Source organism: Camelus ferus, chromosome 6, assembly GCF_009834535.1.
Source record: "Camelus ferus isolate YT-003-E chromosome 6, BCGSAC_Cfer_1.0, whole genome shotgun sequence".
Classification (NCBI taxonomy): Eukaryota; Metazoa; Chordata; class Mammalia; order Artiodactyla; family Camelidae; genus Camelus; species Camelus ferus.
In genome coordinates this window covers 71,242,156-71,250,041 of record NC_045701.1, presented here as the reverse complement: position 1 = coordinate 71,250,041, position 7,886 = coordinate 71,242,156, and the positions used below count along the sequence as shown (strand labels likewise).

At 50.3% G+C, this 7,886-nt stretch overlaps 1 protein-coding gene across 3 annotated transcripts in view; it reads right to left on the bottom strand.

Annotated features, from left to right (window-relative positions):
* Positions 1-839: 839 nt before the first annotated feature.
* The window catches only part of IFT43 (intraflagellar transport 43), an 87,530-nt gene continuing 80,483 nt past the window's right edge, over positions 840-7,886 (bottom strand). For all 3 annotated transcript variants that reach the window (XR_004320856.1, XR_004320855.1, XR_004320854.1), the window contains exon 11: positions 840-7,759. The gene's annotated coding sequence lies outside the window, so the exon portion shown is untranslated. The remainder of the gene's footprint in view (positions 7,760-7,886) is intronic.

Here is a 7,886-nt window from a genome sequence, read left to right as displayed (position 1 = left end):
CAGGTGGTGCGTGCCAGGCGGCCACCTCTGAGAGACCCTGGCCTGCAAGTGTTGTCATCTTGCCTCTGGATTCTAGGATAACACCTAAACAGCCCACTGAAAGGAGGTCAGAGGGAAAACCTGCTGTCCTCATTGCCAAGGTAGGATTCCCTACATCCAGTGCTCCCATCATGCTGAGTCAATGGGCAGAGCTTCGAGGCTCTGGCACTGCTGGGGCACATCTACTGTCACTCAACGTGGAGACCCCAGTGTGGGCACAGAGCCTTGCTGTGGCCCCAGTCAGGAGGAGGAGCCAAGACAACACTGAATAGACACAAAACAGGAATGAACGCTGCCCACCTCATCTAGTGTTTCATGAGGATGAAATGAGGAAGGCCTGGGTTTAAGCCTCACTTTCTCTCACCTCTAAAATGGGCGTGATTGCAGACCAGCCTCATGGAGTCGAGAAGATTGAGTGCAGGAAAGCACAGAAAGCATTCTGTACGTTTCTTGAAATCTGGTAAGGGCTTCATAAACGTTAGCTATCTCTGTCATTGAACATGAACGTGAACAAGGACACACTAAAAAGGACACTGCAGGGACTTAAGCTCTCAGTCTTACCCAGGTACAAAGTTGTCTCAGAGAACAGCACCTGGCACGGTGCCTGGCCACAGAATGCGCACCAGTGTGTTAAAAACAGCAGACACAGAAACCAGATTTATGGTTACCAAAGCAGGGGCAGGGGGTGGGGTAGAAATTAGGCATTTGGGATTAGCAGATACAAACTACTATACATAAAATAGATAAACAACAAGGTCCTACTGTATAGCACAGGCAACTACAGTCAATATCGTATAATAAACTATAATGCAAAAGAATACATATATGTGTTTAAGTGAATCACTTTGCTGTACACCAGAAACTGACACAACATTGTAAATTAACTGTACTTCAATTTTTAAAAAAATGATCAAAAGGCCCACAGGGGATTCCCACTCTGATTTCCCCTCTGGGAACAAATATGACACCCAACCCCCATCCTCCCATACAGACTGGTCCTGCTTTTTCAAGCCAAGCCTCCCCTGTCTCCACCACAGGCAACAGTGTCTTCTCCCTGTGGCCTGACACTCTCGCTCCTCAGCACCCCCTAGCCCGGGAGCAGCCATCCACCTGCATCGCGTGGAAGGGCCAATGAGTGGGTGGAACAGTGGGGTAGCGAATCTACAGAACAGTGTCCACCATTAAAAAGAATGAGGAAGAGATGTACAGAGAGGAAAGTTCTGCAAGATGTGTTGTTCGGTGGGAAAAGCAAAATGTACGCCATACTTGCAGAATGGTCCCAGCTACACAAATAAAACCAGACTCTGCGGCTCTTTGTATGCCCATGTGTATGTAAGTACATGGAAACTTCTGGAAGGACATCATGGTCACCTCTGGGGAGGGCTGTGGATTGGGTGGAGGCAGGACAGAGTAAAAAGAGATATTCACTGTATTTAAATATATAGTTTTAATTTAGTGATTATGTGTATGTGTATATATATATAATTTACTGAATACGTATAAGTAAAGATAATATTTGAAAAATAGGATTTGTAAGCTTTTAAGGAGAGACTTTTAAAAAAAAAAAAGATCTGGCATCAAACGTTCCTATATCCTTGCTCATCCCCCAGGTCGAAAGATTTATTGCATTGCAAAAGATGGCGTGGCCTCCTCTCTCTGGGGACATCTTTTTTAATCAGTCCTGGGTCTTCAAGGTTCCTCGGGTCCTTCCTCATTCTGGGCTCAGCAGACCTGCACTCCCATTCTGATGCCAAAAATGATTCTCCAATGCCTGTGTTTTACTTCAAATTGGCCACCCTGAGGTAGTCAAACTTGCTGGATTTTCCCTTCCTGGAAAATCCTGGAAGATTAAACTGCAGATAAAATTTAAAAGCTAGCTCTGGAGTCCGAGCAGACCCTTAGTCTGAGAGCAGGGGCTGTGGCAGCACTGGAGGGCCTCTCTGCTTCCTGACCCAGTTCTCAGGATGGCCAGGTTGCCGGGCACCATGGCCAAGGGGATGCTGTGGGACAGAGACTCGGCCAACTCAGGTCCCCGGGATAGTGATGAGGGACGGGGAGAATCTTTTTAAAGTCACGTTTATCGAGGTACAATTTACATACAATAGAATCATCCTTTCTTAAGTGGAGAGTTTGATGAGTTTTATAAACAGACATGTAACCATCTCCACAATCAAATTATGGACCATTTCTAACACTCCAAAAAGTTCCCTCCTGCCCCTTTGTAGTAAGTATCTTCGCCCTGCTCTGCCCTACCTCACTCAGGTTTTGGCTTTATTTTTGTTTTTTCTGTTCTGTTAAAGAGCTAAACTAATTTTTTCTCTTTGCTTAGCTTCCCCTACCAAGTACTATCTCCTCAAACTACACCCTGTGAGGCGGCTTTCTCATTCAGTTTTGGTTCCACTGTCTTTGTCCTAAAACTGCAAAAGCACCTTGGAGGGCGCTGTGCCTTAGGTACAGTGAGGCGCTGCCCACTGGGCTTCCATCAGAACAAGCCCGGCCCTTCGCAAAGCCCGCAGCACCTCCCCTCGCTGGCGGAGGGCCTGCTGCCCCGGACCACCGTGTGGCAGAGGTGGCCCCAGACGGCCAGTTGTCTCAACATCATCTCTTCTCTCACCTTCAGCGATGATGTCTCCAGACCCCAGTGGGCAACACGCAGCCCTCTGAAGGGCACACCCTGTCTCCTGGCAGGCCTGGTACCCATGATGCCCCCTGTTCTCTGCCCATAAAGCCACCAACAGAGGCTTTTCGCGCCGGACCCCAGACAAAAAGAGGAGCTGTTTTCTCCTCCTGCTAAGAGGACACCAGATTCTCTTGCCAAGTGCCCCTTGTGGGATTACACTTCCTCCTTTTCAGGCCTCCTCGGTTGGATTGCGTTCCAGCTTGGCTCTAACACAAGTGACAGGGGGATCTACCTCTGCCCAGTCTCCTTCTACTCATCTCAGGAATCCCACTCTAAAGCCAGCCCACGGCCCAGCCAGGCCATTGGAGGTTTTGAGGCATATGGATTTGCGGGGAGAAGCTGTACCCACACTCTTAACCAGCTGCCTCCTCTCAGTCCTGCCCAGGAATCTCTGCTCACCGAGTCTAGCTGGGCGACCCCAGGCCTACTGTTTGGATCTTCGGGGAAGCAGACACCAGGACTAAAAGAGGAAGGGGAGAGGACGTAGGAGGTAACAGGAAAAGGCTTCAGGCGGGGATGAAGGTCTGATAACTGTGAAGAGAGAGGGGAGGGAGGAGGATTGGACAGCAAGGGTCTCTGACTGCGGTGCAGCTCTGAGAAAGCCCTGGCCAGCCCCCGGGAGCCCTGGTGCAGAGACGGCCTTAGAGGAGTCCTGTGCTGGCCCTGGATGGCTGAGCCATGTAGCACTGCCAGGGTTAGTAACTGGTGGGGTGCTGCCTGGGAAGCTCACGGTCTCTGCAGGCAGGTCCCCCAGGCACCACTGCTGGGGGCTGCCGAATAACATCACTCTTTGTGCAGGCTCTCATGAAGGGCGAGCTGTGGTGCACCCCAGGCTGTCCCTCCTCCTGAGCTCAGTGTGGAGACCCTGCTTGCCAGTGGATGGTGTGTGCTCTCCTGTCTGAGGCCTGAAAGCCAGACACATTCCCCGCAGCCCCAGCTGCCCCCATCTCCATCACACCTCGGGGCGTGACCAGGGCACTGGTGGCAGTTATAGAAAGAAGACAAACCTGCTAATTTTCTCCCGAATGCTAAGCTGGACCCGCATCCTGAGCAGGTGCCATCAGCTCCAGGGCAGATTTGAAACAGTTCAGTAGAGGGCAGATGGCCAAGGGGCCAGTTATTGGCCCTGGAGTAGTCCCGGGACTCTGCTCAAACTCTTGTCAGACCCATGCTGGTCACAGTTTGGCTTCCTAATCAGAGGAGGATACCCAGGGTAGGGAAACTGGATTTTCTCCAGAACTTACTGTGGTTTGGGGGACACTTTAGCACAAAGCAGCCCAAATAGTATCCAGAGGTTATTCATCAGGCCGGGGGCCTGGTTACTAACAAAGGACACTGGCCTGTAAGTCAGGACTCGAGCTCCAGTACCCATGACCTTGGGTGCATGCTCTTGGGGAACTGGATCATCACCAGCAAAAGGAGGAGCGGGTAGGGGTCTCAAAGTCAGTGCCCGCAGTGTCCAGGCAGAGATGTGAGGGCAGGGCAGGGTGTGCTGACCTGCCCCTACTCAAAGGAGCTGGGCTTCTCCACTTACGTTCATCACTTCTCTAGGGACTGTGGCCCCAGAGTGGACAGATCTCCCAATTTCCTAAGAGGAGCTAAAGCTCTGGGTTTAATGGGAAACCTGTCCATTTAAAAAGCTGATAGTTAACCAATTAAAAAATCATGTGTCGGCCAAATGTCCTGTAGGTCAAAGTCAGTCTGTGGGCCTCCAGCTCATGACCTTAGGGTAGATGTCTAATACCCATGACTTGTCATGGTTTGGGGACGGGGCGGGGGGGAACACCAGATCATTGCCTGTCCACTCAGTGCAATAAGAGCTAATCTTCACTGAGGGCTTGCTTTGTGCCAGACACTTGACACTTAGTAACTTGGTTTAACCATCATCATAGCCCTTTGAGACGGAAATTAATTTCCAGCTCATTCTATAGACGAGAAAAATCAAGGCACAAAGAAGTATGGGAACCTGCCCGAGGTCATGCAGCTGTGACGTGGAACCTGGCATCGTCTGCATTCTTAGTCTCCATGCCCTCCTGCCTCGCTTCCTCTGGGTGGATCTCTGGGGACACTTTAGCACTGAGCAGCCCACATAGTCTCCAGAGGGGTTCTGGGACTGGAACTTAGGAGGGCGCCCCATCCCTCGGTGTCCTTCCCATCCAGAGCTGTGGCTCCCCTGCCCTTGCCCCGCCCCTCCCAGCGCAGTCCTATGCGTCACCTCCAGTCTGCTGGCAGGACATGGGGCTGGTGGGCTGAACCTACTACAGCCCAAGATCTGGAAGAGACAGAGTTTTGCAGGACTATCCGGGGTCTGCCTGGCCCTTCAGCAGCAGATGCTTTCTTGTGGAGCGCGTGCCCTCCCGCTCAAAGCAGCGCTGTGTGCCGCAGCTGCAGCAGGTGCTGCTGGGAGAGCTGGCCGGCCACGGTTCTGCGGGAGCCAGGAGCCTCTGCGGCCCTGGGAGTTCTGGGCTAACGCTCAGCCCTGGCATGGTCCCCTCTCTCGCTGACCCCTCCCGTCCAGGTCACCATGACAGATGCTGGGAACATATGCCGGGAATTAATTCCTCTGCCTCAGCCACAAGAGGGGCAGCATCTTCCTCCGGCTGCTCCCGATACCTTTCCTTTTGCATTTCTACCTCGCCCAAGGAAAAATCAGGCTTTCCGCCACCCCCCTGCTCCTAACCCCCCCTCCACTGGGCTCTCTCATCATTATTTGAGCCCACTGCCAAAGGTATTTGATTTCTAGAGACCCCACCTTCCCCCACATCTCAAATAAGACCAATGGCCAAGAAGAAGCCCAGTCACTTTCCAGCTTTGTGTTTCTGGGTAGATATGTCCCAACTTTGCTGGAACTGATGAGTGTTTGTTTGTTTGTTTCCTTCCCTTAAGGGAAATTTCTCTTTCTCTTTTAGGAGCCAGAATCTTCCTTCCCTTCCAGTCTTTCCTTACATCTGACTCAAATCATTCCTGCTGCCATTGCATTTCTGGATAGCAAAAAGCAGCTGAACTTTGGGGGCCTGTGGGTGTTGTGATTTCTCACCTCCATTCTTTTGTCTAAGGAGAGATTGGCAAAATTCTTCTGTAAAGGGCCAGAGAGGAGATAATTCAGGCTTTGCAGGCCACGCGGTCTTTGTCACAACTAAGATCTGCTATTGTAGCCTCAAAGCTGCCGTAGACAATATGTAAATTAAGGGGCATGGCTGTGTTCCAGTAAAGCTTCAGGAGAGCAGGTGGCAGGCTGGATTTGGTCCCCAGGCTGCAGTAGGCTGACCCCTGCTCTAAGCAAACCAACCCACCTTTGTATTTCTTCGTGAACAAATGAAGCTCCTGCTCCCTCCCTTCATCTGCACCTGGTGGTGGGTCATTCGGGCTCCTCCCCTCATCAGGAAAGCCTGTATGTTTTTCAAAATCAACGTGCTGAGAACTTAGAGGAATCTTGTCTATTTTTCTACTAGCTTGTGAGCTCCTCGGGGTCAGGACCACATCTTATTTGACTTTGAACTCCCAGAATATGCAAGGGCCTTGATAGAAACTTGAACAACACCTGGTCTTATCCTGAAGATGCCTACAGGCTGGTGGGGAGGGCAGACAGATGATCTCTGTGTTCTGAACAGAGATAAGCTCGGTGACAGGGAGCAGGCAGGGAGGGAGGAATCAGGAGAATGTGCCTCCTATAAACTTAACAGTGACCTTAGAAAAACGTATGGAAAGGAGAGAAGAAAAAAAAACCTTAATTTTTACTGAATTAATCCTGATACCTTACAGCACTGAAAAAAAACCCTGATGCACTGGAAAACAGTTCGGCAGTTTCTTAAAAGCTAAACATAAATATACCGTCTGATCCAGCAATTTCATGCCTCAAAATCTACCTGAGAGAAATGAAAACACACAAAGACATGGACACAGAAGTCCAGAGAGGCATTTTTCACAGTAACCCTGACTGGAAACAACTCACATGCCCATCAGCTGAGGAATGATTAAACAAAACGTGGCAAGTACACATACAATAGAGTAACATTCAGCAATCCAAAGAACGAACCACTGGCACGTAGCATCCACGCTACAACACTGGATAGATCTTGAAAACAGGCCACGTGAAAGCAGCCAGACTTAAAACACCACACGTTCTATGAGTCCATTTATATGAAATTTCCAGAAACGACCAATTGAGAGTCAGCAAGCACATCAGGGGTTGCCTGGGGCTGGGAGTGGGAGTGGGGGTTAACTGTCAGTGGACACAAGGGAACCTTACAGGATAGTGAAAATGTTCTAAAAACAGAATTATGGTGATCATTGTATAACTCCATAAATTTACTAAAAACATTGGATCATATACTTTCAGGGGGTAAATTTGAAAGCATGCAAATTATACCTCAATAAAGGTGTTATAAAAACCAAACAAAAAACTCTGGTGCCAAACCACTCTCTACCTACAGCAGAGAGGTGATGCACGAGGGGGAATGGAGGTGGAGGCCCCTCACGAGCGTCAGGTGTTTGTTGTTACAATAAAACATCCAATGTGACTTTCCCTGTGTTCACTTCTCCATCCCAACCAGTTCCCCAAGCTAACAACTCTCAGCTTTCACTGGGCATCACAATCCTATGAGGATAGTACTAATATCATCCCCATTTTACAAGTGAGCAAACAGGATCAGAAGGGGAAGGTAGCTCGCTCGAGGAGCCACCAGGACGAAGTGGCAGAGCTCGAGCTGGACCCCAGGTCTGTCTGATTCTGGCACCCGTGTTTTGCCACTACCCCCTCCTCTTTCTAGTTACTCCGCTCCCCACTGACTCTGCCCCGGGAGAAAAGCATAGCCATGCTGGGGAAGGCAGAGCAGGATGCTAAGCTTCCTTTTCTTGCTGTAGCAAATTCTGCCTTTCTTTCCAGCCTCCAGCACCAGTGCTCCCAGGAGCCGCCCACATCACTAAGGAAGAAAGGGCTGGATTTCCGTGAGCAGCACGCTGTGGTCCGGCAGCTCTGGGCTTGCGCTAGCGTCAGTTTCTGTCTGGAGCGTGTAGTCCTAAAAGCCTGTCTAGGGTGTCCTGGGGATGAGCAGAAACAAGCCAACCATCAGGGGTAGAGATGACCTTGGGTTCCGCCACAGGCCCGCCCAGGTGAATTCCTTGTTTGAGCTTCTCCTCAGAGCTACAAGTTTCCAGGGAGTGTTGA